Source organism: Hypanus sabinus, unplaced genomic scaffold, assembly GCF_030144855.1.
Source record: "Hypanus sabinus isolate sHypSab1 unplaced genomic scaffold, sHypSab1.hap1 H_7, whole genome shotgun sequence".
In the NCBI taxonomy this organism is placed as follows: Eukaryota; Metazoa; Chordata; class Chondrichthyes; order Myliobatiformes; family Dasyatidae; genus Hypanus; species Hypanus sabinus.
Window position 1 is genome coordinate 297,480 of NW_026779048.1, and position 15,436 is coordinate 312,915.

The 15,436-nt window shown below is 48.7% G+C and overlaps 1 protein-coding gene across 6 annotated transcripts in view; it reads right to left on the reverse strand.

The window, feature by feature from the left end:
* Positions 1–10,970, reverse strand: part of LOC132386078 (apolipoprotein L5-like) — a 50,180-nt gene extending 39,210 nt beyond the window's left edge. For all 6 annotated transcript variants that reach the window (XM_059958372.1, XM_059958371.1, XM_059958369.1 and 3 more), the window contains exon 1: positions 10,744–10,970. The gene's annotated coding sequence lies outside the window, so the exon portion shown is untranslated. The remainder of the gene's footprint in view (positions 1–10,743) is intronic.
* Between the last annotated feature and the right edge of the window lie 4,466 nt (positions 10,971–15,436).

Consider the following 15,436-nt stretch of genomic DNA (forward strand, 5'->3'; position numbering starts at 1 on the left):
GGGTGGGGCTGTCTCAAGAGGTCAAGTGGTTCGCCCAAGCCCGGCCTCATCTCATCACAGTTCACTTCCCGACCGTGGACACTGACCAGCCCGTCTCCTGCATGGGACTGAGTCGAGCCAAGGCAAGTCAGCTGCACATGACTCTCCACTGATGTGAGGTCCCAGCGTAGGAGTCGAGGTTGCTGCTACTACTGCGGGAAGGCAGGTCTCCTGCGGGCCGAATGTCCAAATCTATAGCTGTCAGGGGAACGGCTAAGACCGTCCGATGTTCGGAGGACTATGACAGTAGCAGCCATGACTCCCAAACCCGCAGATTCTGGTGTCATTCTGAAGGTGGGGATCTCCTGGGGAAATAATCGGCAAGAGGTGAACGTCTGTTGGAGTCTGGGGCAGCTGCTAATTTCCTGGAATATTAGACATCCCGTCAGCTCAACATACCTCTGCAGGAGCTGAGCCAGCACATGACCACAACTGCCCTGATGGTCGTCCTCTAGGGATACTGCAGCAGACGTTGGTTTTGCAAATGAGGACAGAGAAACATGCAGAGGACATTTGTTTCTGCATCAGCGATTTTCCTCACAGACTCCTGGTTCTCAGTCACACTTGGCTGACCAAGCACAGCCCTTCTGTGAACTGGGAGGAAGGGGGAATCATCGCTGGTCAAGTCTTGGCAAAAAGGAATGCTTTTGGTTTGGTGTTCCGACCCCCAGACTCTCCCAAGAACAGTGACCAGCAAGGAGGCAGACTTTTGCACCTGGTAATCTGAAGCCTTCAGGACACCTAGTCCTGCCTCCAAGGGCAGAGAAGCTGGCTCCAGTCAAGAGGACCGTGTGAGTCCCAGCGCTGTCTGGTCAGAGGTGTGCCGGAACTGGAGAGAAAGAGTCTCTAGTTCAGGAGCAAGCCAAGAAGCTCGCCAAGCAGGTGAGCAGGAACTCTGGAGCCCGAGCAGCCAAGCCTACAGTCAGTCGCCAGGTCCCATCCAAGGGAGAGGCTGCTGAAGGTAGACGTATGGAGCCTCATCCCAAGAGCACAAAGACTATTCATAGCACCTCACGGTCATCGTCTGAGGATACGGATGAAGATTTGGACTTTGATTTGGTCCATCCTCTAGACTCCAATTTGGAATCTGTTTTGACAGAAGACTCTAATGGACCGATGGAAGAGGTTCATCTGACCGTGCCAGCCTATGGGGTTTAGACGCCATAACTCTCCCCGAATACGGATAGCTAGTGTGGCCTCTTTAAAAATTCAGGCCACCCTGCTGATTGTTGGTGGTGATTTGGCACCAGGATTTTAATATTTACAGAGTACCTGAGGTTAATCGACAGCTCAACTTTGGATTCTCATCTAGCATCTAGTTTACAAGCCCCTCCTCGTTTCAGTCTCATCTCACATCTAGTTTACAAGCCCGTCCTCATTTCAGTCTCGTATCATGTCTCAGTTCTAGTCGTGGATACCCCAGTTCTTGGTCCCAACCACCCTCGCCTCGGTCTCTCATCGCGGATAGTCCAACGTGAGGGGGAGCTGTACTGGACCTGGTGTTGGTGACTGAGCCTGACCAGGTGACTGACCTTTCAGAGGCTGAGCAGTTCAGGAACAGTGACCACGACTCCTTACATTTTCAGACAGCTGTATCTGGGGATAAGTATGGACTTTGCCACAGAGCATTAAACTGGAGCAGGTCAAATTACAAGAGCATTGGGCAGGGACTCTGGAGAGTTTACTGGGAACAGCTGAATAAAGGTGTAGACTGATTCCTAAATGGGGAGAAAATGCAAAATAATCAGAGGTATGAAGGGACTTGGGAATCCTTGTGCAGGATTCCCTAAAGGTAAACTTGCAGTAGAGTCGGTAGCAGGGAAGACAAATGCAATGTTACCATTCAGTATGAGAGGACTAGAATATAAGATCAAGGATGTAATGCTGAGGATTTATAAGGCATTGGTCAGACCACATCTGGAGTATTGTGAGCAGTTGTGGGTCCGTTATCTAAGAAAAGATGTGCTGGCATTGGAGAGGGTCCAGAGGAGGTTCACGAAAATACTTCCAGGAATGAAAGTGTTAATCTCTGAGGAATGTTTGATGTCTCTGATCCTGTACTCACTGGAGTTCAGAAGAATGAGGTGAGGATCACATTGGAACATATTGAAAGGCCTGAATAGCGTGGATGTGGAGAGGATATTTCCTGTAGTGGGGGAGTCTAGGCCCAGAGGGCACTGCCTCAGAATAGATGGATGCCCATTTAGAACAGATGAGGAACTTGTTGAGCCAGAGGGCCGTGAATCAGTGCAATTCATTGCCATGAATGGTGATGGAAGCCAAGTGACTGAGTATATTTAAAGCAGATGCTGATAGGTTCTTGATTAATCAGGGAATCAAAGGTTACAGGGAGAAGACAGCAGAATGGGGGAGAGGGATGATAAATCAGCCATGATGGAATGTTCGAGCATACACATTGGGTCGTATGGCCTAATTCTTCTCCTGTATCTTAAGGGTTTTTGTCAAATCCACATCTGGCATATGGAGGGTGTTTAAAGACCAATTGCACAGAATACAGGACAGGAAATTTGCTCTTGGAAGGAAGGAAACTCTAAGAATGAGCTCAGAAATTATAGGATGAGGAGCCTGACATCAGTAGTGGGAAAGTTATTGGAAAGTAGTCTACAGGACTGGATATTTCAGTATTTGGATAGACAGGGACTGAATAGAGATAGTGAACATGACTTTGTGCATGGCAGGTCATGTCTAACCAACCTTTTACAGGCTTTCGTGGAGATTACCAGGAAAGCTGATAAGAGCAAGGCAGTGGACTTTAGCAAGGCCTTTGACAAGGTCCCACCTGGGAGGCTGGGCAAGAAGGTTCAGTCGCTTGGCATTCATGATGAGGTAGTAAATTGGATTAGACTGGCTTCACAGGAGAAGTCAGAGAGTGATAGTAGATGGCTGCGTCTCTGACTGGAGGCCTGTGACTAGTGGTTTGCTGCGGGGTAAGTGATGGGCCCATTCCTGTTTGTCATCTATATCAACTATCCAGGTAATCACGAGGTAAAATAGATCAACAAATTCATGAATGACACCAAGATTGGGGGTGTAATGGACAGTAAGAAAGATTATTAGAGTTTGCAACAATATCTGAACCAACGGGAAAAATGGCAGATGGAATTTAATGAAGACAAGTGTGAGGTGTTACACTTTGAGAGGACAGACCAGGGTCGGAACAGGAGGATAGATTCGATAAATGTGGATAAGTGGATGACATGGGATGGAGGGCTTCAGACTGATGGAATATGGGAGCTCGATATTCTGGATGATCTGCACCCATTTCAGAATGGAGACAATATCCATACAGGAAGGTTTGTTCATGTTGTTGGAGAGGGTCTGGGGCTCTGAGCACACCATCTCACCGATCACACTCTGTCAGGAATAATATTTGGTCGGAGGGTGAATGGAATTCCAGACACAACAGTAAATCGTCTAAACCAAACTGGTAAACAGCAAAACGCAGAGTGAGCGATGAACCAGCTGTTCCTGTCAGTGACCCGGCCAGTGACTGACTGATTCAGACTCTCAGTATGATCTCTGTTACTCTTCCCTGGTTTACTGAGAGATCCCGTGCTTTCACTTTCAAACCCATCCACCCATATCTCTCTCCCACTCCCCACCCACCCAACTCTCTCTCCCCATTCCCCACCCACCCACCTCCCTCTCTCCTCACTGCCCACCACCCAACTCTCTCTCCCCACTCTCCACCCACCCACCTATCTTCCTATCTCCTCACTCCTCATCCACCCACCTCCCTCTCTCCTCACTCCCCACCACCCAACTCTCTCTCTTTCTCTCCCCACCCACCCACTGCTCTCTCCCAACTCTCCACCCATCTCTCTCACCCCACTCCCCACCCCTGTCTCTCTCCCTACACCCCACCTACCTCTCTTCCCATTCCCCACCCACCCACCTCTGTCTCCCCACTGAAGCCCGATACTCACCAGTCAGATCAGTGACCCCATCAACAGCATTTTGACATCAATATCCCTCCCAATAAGACCACGCCCACTCCGTTAGCATTTCTCTTATACCTCATTCCCATCATCCCCATGTAGATTACCAGCCTCACTGCTGTCTTTCGAACACCTCTATCCCTCCTTCTCTCTCACTTCCTCTGTCCAGAGTTGTGTCTGTGACTCCGATCATACAATCTCATCGATCACACTCTGTCAGAAATAATATTTGGTAGCAGTAGTGAAGAGTAGTGAATCTGTGGAATGCTCTGTCACTGACTACGGTGGAGGTCAAGTCCGTGGGTATATTTAAGGTTGAAATTGATCATTTCCTGATCGGCCAGGGCATCAAACGATATGGTGAGAAGGCAGCTGTATGGGGTTGAGGGGGATCTGGGATAAGCCATGATGGAATAGTGGAGAAGACTCAATGGGCTGAAAGGCTTAATTCTGTTCCTATGTCTTATGGTCTTATGGGCTAATGTACTGGGTGAGAGGGGACTGACCCCAGGATACTCCTGCACTCCCAGACTGCCCACCTCTCCTGCTGTGCTGTTACTCTACCCTGGTTTTACTGAGAGAACCAATGCTTTTAGCTTGAAAGCCACCCAGAGAAGAAGCTTTTCTTCTCAAAGAAATCATGTGACTGTTCGTACGCAGTAAAAGAGCCTGTCCATCAGACCACCATATTCGTGCTGACCACTGAGTATGTCCACACCAATCTCATTTACCAACTCCCTCCCAGTGCCAGTCCTGCCACCTCTCCCCACACACTCTCTACCCAGCTCTCTGCCACACTCCACTGTACCCAGCTCATGGTCTAACCATCTTTATCGATAACTCCCAACACTCCTCACTGCCCTGCAGAGGTGCTCCATTCTTCTGTGTGACCCGGCCAGAGACGGTCTGCTTCGGACTGTCCAGACCATGACTGGACTCTGGTTTGCTGGGAGATTTGGTGTCTTCAGCTTCAACCCAAACCAGACCACATTCTTTGCTGTATCTCAATTAAAAAGGGGATAGGCAGCCACTGCAGGCTGTTCCCCTCAATAATATGGACACAGCTTTGGATCCTGTTGAGGGACGTGGGCAATGACATAACAGAGGAAAGTCACAGTGCTCAGGCACTGAGTCTGTCTCTGTGGCTCTGAAGAGAAGTGGGAGATCAGTAGTGATAGGGATTCATTGGTTAGGGGAATACACAGATTGGGGTGCTTATCGGTTCTGTGGACAGGAACGTAATTCCTAGATGGTACGTTGCCTCTTAGGTGCCGGGTCAGGGACATCTCAGATGCAGTGCACGGCATTCTTGAGTGAGAGGGGGAGGAGCCAGAGGTCATGGTCCACATAGCAACCAAAGATATAGGCAGGAAGGGTGATGTGACCCTGCAAAGTTAGTTCAGGAAGTTAAAGGACAGGATCTCCAGGCTTGTGATCTCAGGATTGATACCCTTGCTATTTGCTAGTGACGTCAGAACAAGGAAGATCACACAGTTTAACACGAGGCTAAGGAGTTAGTACAGGAGGGAGTGTGTCAGAATTTCCTGATCTTTGGGCTCTTTCCAAGGAAGGTGTGATTGCACCTGACCTGGAGGGGGACCATTATCCCAGTGAGAGGGGTTGCTTGTGCTGCTCTGGAAGGGGGGGGAGGGGTTAAACTAGAGTTGCAGGGGTTGGAAACCTGAGTGCCAGGGCAGATAGAGTTGATTATTACGGATGAGGTCTCAGTGTACTTGGAGGCACATGATAAAATAGGCTGTAGTTTCCTCAAAGGAAAACCCAACATGCTCCCAGTGTGGCCTCCTGTATGCCAGTGAGACCCAACATAGATTGGGAGACAGCTTCACTAAGCACCTGTGCTCTGTCTGCCAGAAAAGGCGGGAACTCCCAGTGGCCACCCATTTAAATTCCACTTCCCATTCCCATTCCAATATGTCTATCCTGTGGCCTTCTCCATTGTCATGATGAGGCAACACTCAGGTTGGAGGAACAACATCTTGTATTCTGTTTGGGTAGCCTCCAACCTGATGGCATGAACATTGATTTCTCAAGCTGGGTATGCGATTGAAATTATCGACCGGTAGTGTTCCACAGGGGTCTGTGTTGGGACAGATTCTTCTTGTATTTTATGTCAATGACAGATGACAGAAGTGATGACTTTGTGATAATGTTTGCAGATGATACAAAGATAGCTGGAGGATCAGGTAGTTTTGAGGAAGTAGAGAGGCTACAGACTTAGAAAGATTAGGATAATGGGCAAAGATATCACAGGTGGAATACAGTGTCAGGAAGAGTTTGGTCCTGCACGTTGGTAGAAAAAAATAAACGTGCACTCTATTTTCTAAATGGAGAGAAAATTCAGAAATCTGCGGTGCAAAGGCATCTGGGAGTCCTTGTGCAGGATTCCCAAAAGGTTAGTTTGCAGGTTGCGGAAGGCAAATGCGATATTAACTTTCATCACAAAAGGACTAGAATATAAAAGTGAGGATGTAATGCTGAGACTTTATAAAGTACTGGTGAGGCCTCATGGAGTTTTGTGAGCAGTTTTGGGCCCCTTATCTTAGAAAGGATGTTCTGAAACTGGAGAGGGTTCAAAGGAGACTCATGAAAATGATTCCAGGATTAAATGGGTTGTCATAGGAAGAACATTTGATGGCTATGGGTCTGTATACACTAGAATTCAGAAGAATGAAGGGTAGATAGATAGATAGATAGATAGATACTTTATTCATCCCCGGGGAAATTCAACATTTCTCCAGTGTCCCAAACACTTATTGTAGCAAAACTAATTACATACAGTATTTAACAGTATAAATATGATATGCATCTAAAATCACCCTCCCAAAAAGCATTAATAAATAGCTTTTAAAAAAGTTCTTAAATAGTTTACTAAAGTGCATTGAGTGGTAACTTAAGCTCAGTCCTAACCCCGGCACTTTAACATGTCTTGCCCCTGGTGGTTGAATTGTAGAGCTGAATGGCGTTGGGGAGTAATGATCTCTTCACCCTGTCTGAGGAGCATTGCATTGACAGCAACCTGCCGCTGAAGCTGCTTCTCTGTCTCTGGATGGTGCTGTGCAGAGGATGTTCAGGGTTTTCCATGATTGACCGTAGCCTACTCAGCGCCCTCCGCTCTGCCACCGATGTCATACTCTCCAGTTCTGTACCCATGACAGAGCCCGCCTTCCTTACCAGCTTATTAAGACGTGAGGCGTCCCTCTTCTTAATGCTGCCTCCCCAGCACGCCACCACAAAGAAGAGGGCGCTCTCCACAACTGACCGATAGAACATCTTCAGCATCTCACTACAAACATTGAATGACGCCAGCCTTCTGAGGAAGTACAGTCGACTCTGTGCTTTCCTGCACAGGGCATCCGTGTTGGCAGTTCAGTCTAGCTTCTCATCTAACTGCACTCCCAGATACTTGTAGGTCTTAACCTGCTCCACACATTCTCCATTAATGATCACTGGCTCCATATGAGGCCTAGGTCTCCTAAAGTCCACCACCATCTCCTTGGTCTTGGTGATATTGAGACGCAGGTAGTTTGAGTTGCACCATATCACAAAGTCCTGTATCAGTTTCCTATACTCTTCCTCCTGACCATTCCTGACACACCCCACTATGGCCATGTCATCAGCGAACTTCTGCACATGGCAGAATGCACATGGTAATCTCATTGAAACCCATTGAATGGTGAAAGGCCTTGACTAAATGAACATGGAGAGGATGTTTCCTCTGGTAAGAGTGCCCAAGACTAGAGGACACAGCCTCAGAACAGAATGGCATCCTTTTAGAACAGAAATAAGGAAGAATTTCTTTAGCCAAAGAGTGGTGGATCTGTGGAAATATTTGCCACAGGCAGCTATGGAGACCAAGTCTTTATGTATATTAAGGCAGAGGTTGATAAATTCTTGATTGTTCAGGGCATGAAGGGATACAGGGAGAAGGCAGGAGATTGGGGCTGAGAGGAAAATTGGATCAACCATGATGAAATGGTGACTCAATTGGCAAATGGCCTAACTCTGCTCCTATATCTTATGGTCCTATGGTCTTATGGACTCTCTCTGTCCATCATGTGGAATATGTGGGTTTTTCTGGGTCCCCTCATTTCCTCCCACTGTGATAGACCAGGTAAGTTAGTTGGTAATTGTATATTGTCCTGTGATTAGGATAGGGATAAATCAAGCGTTTGCCAGGGATTTGCTAGGGCATGCAGCTGGAATGGTCCCTTTTGTGCTGTATATCTTACTGAATAAATAAGATAAACCAGAATATATAACTTGTAACAGGCAGTGTTTATCGAGGAAGAATCTTGCTGGTGGTTTCACTCTCTCCATTACTTTCAGTGCCACACACTCCTGAGTGGAGAACAGGAGGATAGGTCAAATGAACACTGCTGGAGTGATGGTACGAGAGAGAGGGGTTTAGATTTCTACATCACTGAGAATATTTTGGAGCAACGTGGGACCTTTACAAGATGGATGGTTTGTGCCCAATCCAGGATCGAGCTGATACCCCTACAGGGAGTTTGTTGGTGCTGTTGGGGTTGGGGCACACAGAGACTATGACCAGCAGTGGGGATGAGACTGTCAAATATAGAAAGAAGACAAGGTCATTCTAGTGGGCAGATCGGAGCTGGTTTAATAATGCTCAGGGGCGGACTGCAGGGCTAAAATGCATCTGAGTAAATGCAAGGAGACTGACTGGTCAGGCATTGGGAACATGATATTGTTGCAGTCACAGAGATGGGACAAGAGCAGGACTTTGCTGGGGTACAGACACTTCAGGTGTGATGGGGAGGTATGAATAAGTAGAGTATTGATGAATGAGACCATCACTGCAGAAAGGAGGGAGGTTGTCCCAAAGGTTCCACATTAGAACAGGGTGATCACTTTGCTCGGAGTGTGTTACAGAGTTCACACAGTCAGCGGCAGATGGAGGAGTCGATATGGAGACAGATCACAGAGATGAAAGAGAACTAGGGTTCAGGAGCTTGGAGACTTCAGCCTCAGTGTGAAAGGTCTACAGGGGAATGAACTGATAAACTGTGTCCAGGAGATCTCTTTGAGTCCGTCTGAAGATGGTTCTACAAGAGATGCAGACACACTTGAGCTGCTCTTGGGGAATATCCCTCAGCATGGGGATGCCGTGTCCATGGGGGAGTATTATGGGGTCAGACTCCATAATGATCACAGGAACAGTCTGGTGGGGTTAAAAGCAGAAGGGAAAGGTGGACAGGAGGGTGAAGATGACTGACCTCAAGCCAGTAGAAGCTTCCTACTGTATATGAATATAATCACACTGTCTTACTGATCACACTTTGTCAGAAATAATATCTGGAAGGAGGGTGAATGGAATTCCAGAGACAACAGTGAATCAGTCTGAACCAAACTGTAAAACAGCAAAAGGCAGAGTGAGCGATGAACCAGTGACCCGGCCAGTGACTGACCGATTCAGACTCTCAGTGTGATCTCTGCTGATACCGTACCAGGTTTTATCGACAGTTTCAGAGCTTCGCTTTCAACCCCAGACCACATACTTTGTTTTTCAGAGAAATCATGTGACTGTTTGTAAGGAGCCAAACAGACCTTCAGCCCAACATATTCGTGCTGACCAGTAACTACCTGTCCGTACTGATCCCAATTAACAGTGTCCCTCCTCTAGACATCTCTGATTCCCCTCTCCCCACCCACCCACCTCTTTCTCGCGACTCAACGCTCACCCACCTCTCTTCCCACAACCCACTCCCACCCACACCTCTCTCTCACCCACTTCCCAACCACCCATCCCTCTCCCCCACTTCCCAACCACTTCTCTCCCGTATTTCTGACCCCCTCTCCACACCCCACCTAGCAAAAGGCAGAGTGAGTGATGAACCAGTGACCCGGCCAGTGACTGACTGATTCAGACTCTCAGTGTGATCTCTGCTGTTACTGTACCCTGGTTCACAGAGAGATTCCGTGCCTTCACTTTCAAACCCACCCAGACTAGACCTTTGCTTTTCAGAGAAATCTGTTACTGTATTGAGTCATACAGCTCTTTGGCCCATCAGATCCATGCGTATCCATAGTGATCCCAGTTACTAAGTCTCTCCCATTCCCACTCTACCACCTCTCTCCTCATCCTCTTTTCCAATGTTACCCACCCCTCACTGGTCAACCCCACTACCATCTGTATTTCACACAATTGTCTCCAGTTACACCTCCCACACCTAAAGTAACCAATTCAATGTACCCATGTGAGAGGGAACTGACCCCAGACCGCCTGCCCTCCTTGTGGCCACTCATCTCCCCTTTCTCTCTTCCTACACTATAACCACCTCACTAAACACCTCCCACATACCCCATCCTGATATCCCACAGTGAGTCCAGCCACGTTTACCCCACCTGCTCTATGTGGTCAGACAGGAGCAGCAACCGGACACACTTCCTGTCGGTGTGGTCACTGGGACCTCGGAAATACCCCTGATCTCCTACACCCTGCAGGACGAGAGTCCCACTGCCCTGACTTTCAGAACCTTTATCCCCTCGTCCCTTCTACTGAGAGACACCTCATCTGGTCACTGCTCAGCCTCCCACCGAAGCCCGATACTCACCAAAGCCAGATCAGTGACCCCATCAACAGCATTTTGACCTCAATATCCCCCCCAATATGACCACTCCCACTTCGTTAGCACTTCTTTTATACCCCGTTCCCATCATTCCCATGTGGATTACCAGTCTCACTGCCGTCTCTCGAACTTACCTCTCTGTCTCTCTCTCCTGACCGGAGCTGTGTCCGTGTCTCCGATCACACCATCTCACCGATCACACGCTGTCAGAAATATATCCGAAGGAGGGTGAACGGAATTCCAGAGACAACAGTGAATCGTCTGAACCAAACTGTAAAACAGCAAAAGGCAGAGTGAGCGATGAACCAGTGACCCGGCCAATGACTGACTGATTCAGACTCTCTGCTGATAGCTTATCCTGTTTACTGAGAAATTCAGAGCTTCCGCCTTCAACCCCACCCAAAACACATCCTTTGCTTTTCAGAGAAATCACGTGACTGTTTGCACAGAGTCAAACAGCCTTTCAGCCCATCATATCTGTGCTGATCCATAAAGACCTCAGTTACTGAATCAATCCCAGTCCAATGCTAAACACCTCTTTCCTCATCCTCGTTCCACCACTACCCACCCCTCACCATCTTTAAATTCTGTATTTCACTCAATTGTCTCCAGTAACATCTCACCTAGCCCCACACACAAAATAAACAAAACAATGTACCTCTGAAAGGGGACGAGACCCAGGACACTCTTGCGCTACCAGACTGCCCAACTCTTCTGTTTTTTTCATTCCTCTCCCTCTCCCTCTCATTCACCCCCTCTCCCACTCTCCTTCTCTCCCCGTCCCCCTCTCCCTCTCCATCTCCCCTTCTCCCTCTGTCTCCCACTCCCTCTCCCCTATACCTCTCTCCTCTCTATGGCTCCCCCTCTACCCCCTTTCTCATCCTCTCCCTAACTCCCTCATCCCCTCACCTCACCCTCTCTCCCCTCCCTCTGTCACCACCTCTACCCTTTCTCCTCGTCCCTTCTCCCTCTCCCCTTCTCTCTCCCCCACCTCCTCTCTCTTTCCCTCTCACCTTCTCCCTTTCACTCTCTCCCTCTCTCTCTCAGTCACCATGTGGACATGGTGGAGGATTACAAATACCTGGGGATACGAATGAACAATAAACTGGACTGGTCAAAGAACACGGAGGCTGTCTACAAGAAGGGTCAGAGCCGTCTCTATTTCCTGAGGAGACTGAGGTCCTTTAACATCTGCCGGATGATGCTGAGGATGTTCTACGAGTCTGTGGTTGCCATTGCTATCATGTTTGCTGTTGTGTGCTGGGGCAGCAGGCTGAGGGTAGCAGACACCAACAGAATCAACAAAATCATTCGTAAGGCCAATGATGTTATGGGGGTGGAACTGGACTCTCTGACGGTGGTGTCTGAAAAGAGGATGCTGTCCAAGTTGCATGCCATCTTGGACAATGACTCCCATCCACTCCATAATGTACTGGTTAGGCACAGGAGTACATTCAGCCAGAGACTCATTCCACCGAGATGTAACACTGAGCATCATAGGAAGTCATTCCTGCCTGTGGCCATCAAACTTTACAACTCCTCCCTCGGAGTGTCAGACACCCTGAGCCAATAGGCTGGTCCTGGACTTTCCACTTGGCATGATTAACTTATTATTATTTAATTATTTATGGTTTTATATTGCTATATTTCTACACTATTCTTGGTTGGTGCAGCTGTAACGAAACCCAATTTCCCTCGGGATCAATAAAGTATGTCTGTCTCTCTGTCTCTGTCTCTCTCGATAGTGAGTGAGAATCTGCTTGTCCTTGAATCAGGGCAATTTGGATAGGAGACGTGGCAGATTGTAACATCGAAACAGTGAGTTGAACATCGAAACAGTGAGCGGTCGGTCTTCCCTCTCCTGTGGCAAGAGCGATATCTCTCTCTCCCTCTCTATCTGCCTCTCCCCTCTCTCCCTCTCCCCCTCTACCCCCTCTCTCTCTATCTCTCTCCCTCACTATCTGCCTCTCCCCTCTCTCTCCCCCACCCCTCTCTCTCTCTGTCTCTCTGTCTCTCGATAGTGAGTGAGAATCTGTTTGTTTCTGAATCAGGGCAATTTGGATAGGCGACGTGGCAGATTGTAACATCGAAACAGTGAGCTGTCGGTCTTCTTTTGCAATTAACAACTGCCTCACCTCGTCCCGTTACCGCCGAAGCCCGTGGAGCCAAAGCCCTTTCACCCCACTGCCCGCTCCCAACGCTGCCCGCTGGATATGGCTGCCTGGGATACCGGGAGACTCCAGGACTTCCCACATCTGACACCGACCACAGAAAACTGACCTCACACACATTCTAGCTCCTTTTGCAATCAACAACTGCCTCACCTCGTCCCGTTACCGCCGAAGCCCGTGGAGCCAAAGCCCTTTCACCCCACTGCCCCTCACTCTGCTGCCTCTCACTCTGCTGCCCCTCACTCTGCTGCCCCTCACTCTGCTGCCTCTCACTCTGCTGCCTCTCACTCTGCTGCCTCTCACTCTGCTGCCCCTCACTCTGCTGCCTCTCACTCTGCTGCCCCTCACTCTGCTGCCCCTCACTCTGCTGCCCCTCACTCTGCTGCCTCTCACTCTGCTGCCTCTCACTCTGCTGCCTCTCACTCTGCTGCCCCTCACTCTGCTGCCTCTCACTCTGCTGCCCCTCACTCTGCTGCCTCTCACTCTGCTGCCCCTCACTCTGCTGCCTCTCACTCTGCTGCCTCTCACTCTGCTGCCCCTCACTCTGCTGCCTCTCACTCTGCTGCCCCTCACTCTGCTGCCCCTCACTCTGCTGCCTCTCACTCTGCTGCCCCTCACTCTGCTGCCTCTCACTCTGCTGCCTCTCACTCTGCTGCCCCTCACTCTGCTGCCCCTCACTCTGCTGCCTCTCACTCCGCTGCCCGCTCACAACACTGCCTCCTTTTTAAACTGTTCGTACTGAACTGGCTGACGTCACGCGCCTGCGCAGTCTGGCCTCTCTCTTCTCCCGCAAACTCAAAATATCTCCCCGCTGGAGATCCAAAGGTGCTCTCCTGCTGCCTTCTTGTTCTGAACAATAACCTTGAACTTCAGTTTTACCAGGCTCCATCTTGCCAGACAAGTTGATGCTGCCTTTGTGTGAAGGTCAGTCACTCTCACCACCTTGCAGGAATTCAGCTCTTTGGTCCATTTTGGATCCATCACAGGATTCCTGGCAGAACTGAAACTGCCCTTCAGAGTGTAGACCACTGGGAGTAACTGCTGCTTGACCAACAGCTTCCGTTAGAGTTGATAACTCTGTCTGATGCAATGAAATCAACTGGCTGAAGATGCCTTCTGTGATGGTACAGATTTCAGGATGGAGCAGAATATCATCTGTTCTAAAGTTCTGGGTGAACTTAACTTTTCCTTTAGCACTGATCCGCACCGTTGGGGAGAGGCGAGGGGCAGAGGGGACGGGGCCTTCGTAAACCAAAGTATTGTGTACAGGAGATGGGAGGTTTTTTGAATTGTATAAGACATTGCTGAGGCTTAGTTTGGAATATGGTGTGCAGTTTCGGTCACCTACCTACAGGAAAGATGTAAACAAGGTTGACAGATACTGAGAAAATTTACAAGGATGTTGCTGGGTGTGGAGGACCGGAGTTATAGGGAAAAACTGAATGGGTTTGGACTTTATTCCTTAGAATGTGGAATATTGAGAGAATATTTGAGAGAGGAATACAATATAATGAGGGGTACAGACAGGGTAAATGCAAGCAAGCTTATTCTACTGAAGACTGGGTGGGACGATTCTGGAGGTCATGGGTTAAGGGTGAAAGGGGAACATGAGGGGAAACCTTTTCACTCAGAGGGTCACGAGAGTGTGGAACAAGCTACCAGTGCAAGTGGTGCGTGCGAGCTCGATTTAAACGTTTAAGAGAAGTTTGGATAGGTACGTGGATGGTAGGGGTATGGAGGGCTATAGTCCACGTGCAAGTCGATGGGAATAGGCAGTTTAAATGGCTCAACACGGACTGGATGGGCCAAAGGGCCTGGTTCTGTGCTGTACTTTTCTATGACTCAATGACTCTATGATAGGAAGATTGGTGGTGTTGACAGCGTAGAAGACTGAAAAAGAATACAATGGGATTATCAATCAGATGCTGATATGAATGGAGAAATGGCAGATGGAGTTTAACTCGGCCAGATCCGAAGCTGCACCCTGGCAGATCAAAGAGACAGTACACTGCCAAAGACAAGTGTTGATGGGCAGAGGGATCTTGGGATCCGACTTCATAGCTCCCTGAAAGTGACTACACGGGTTGACAGTGGTTAAGGAGACGAACGGTCTGCTTGAGTTTAGTCATCAAGGCATTGATTCAAAAGTCAGGAAGTTATGTTGCAGCTTTATAAAAGTCTAGTTGGGCCACATCTGGAGTATTGCACATGTCGAGGCTTTGGAGAGGGTGGAGGGTACAGAGGAAGTTTACTGAGATGTTGCCTGGTTCAGAGGGTATATGCTATAATGAGGGAGCGGACAAACTTGGGTTGTTTTCTCTGGAACAGCAGAGGCTGATGGGAGATCTGACAGAGGTCCATAAGATTATGAGAGGGCATGTATTTAAGGTGAGAGTGGGTAATTGCAAAGGAGATGTGAGGGGCAAGTTTTTCAGTGAAAGAGTGGTGGGTGTCTGGAATACGCTGCCCGGGGTGGTGCTCAAGACAGATACAAAAGGGACTTTTAACAGATGTTTAGACAGGGACATGGATATGGAAGGATATGGACATTGTGTAGGCAGAAGAGATTAGTTTTGTTAGCCATTAGATTACTCATTTATTTGGTTTGACACAAGATGCTGGACTGAGATGCCTGTCCCTGTGCTGTACTGTTTGA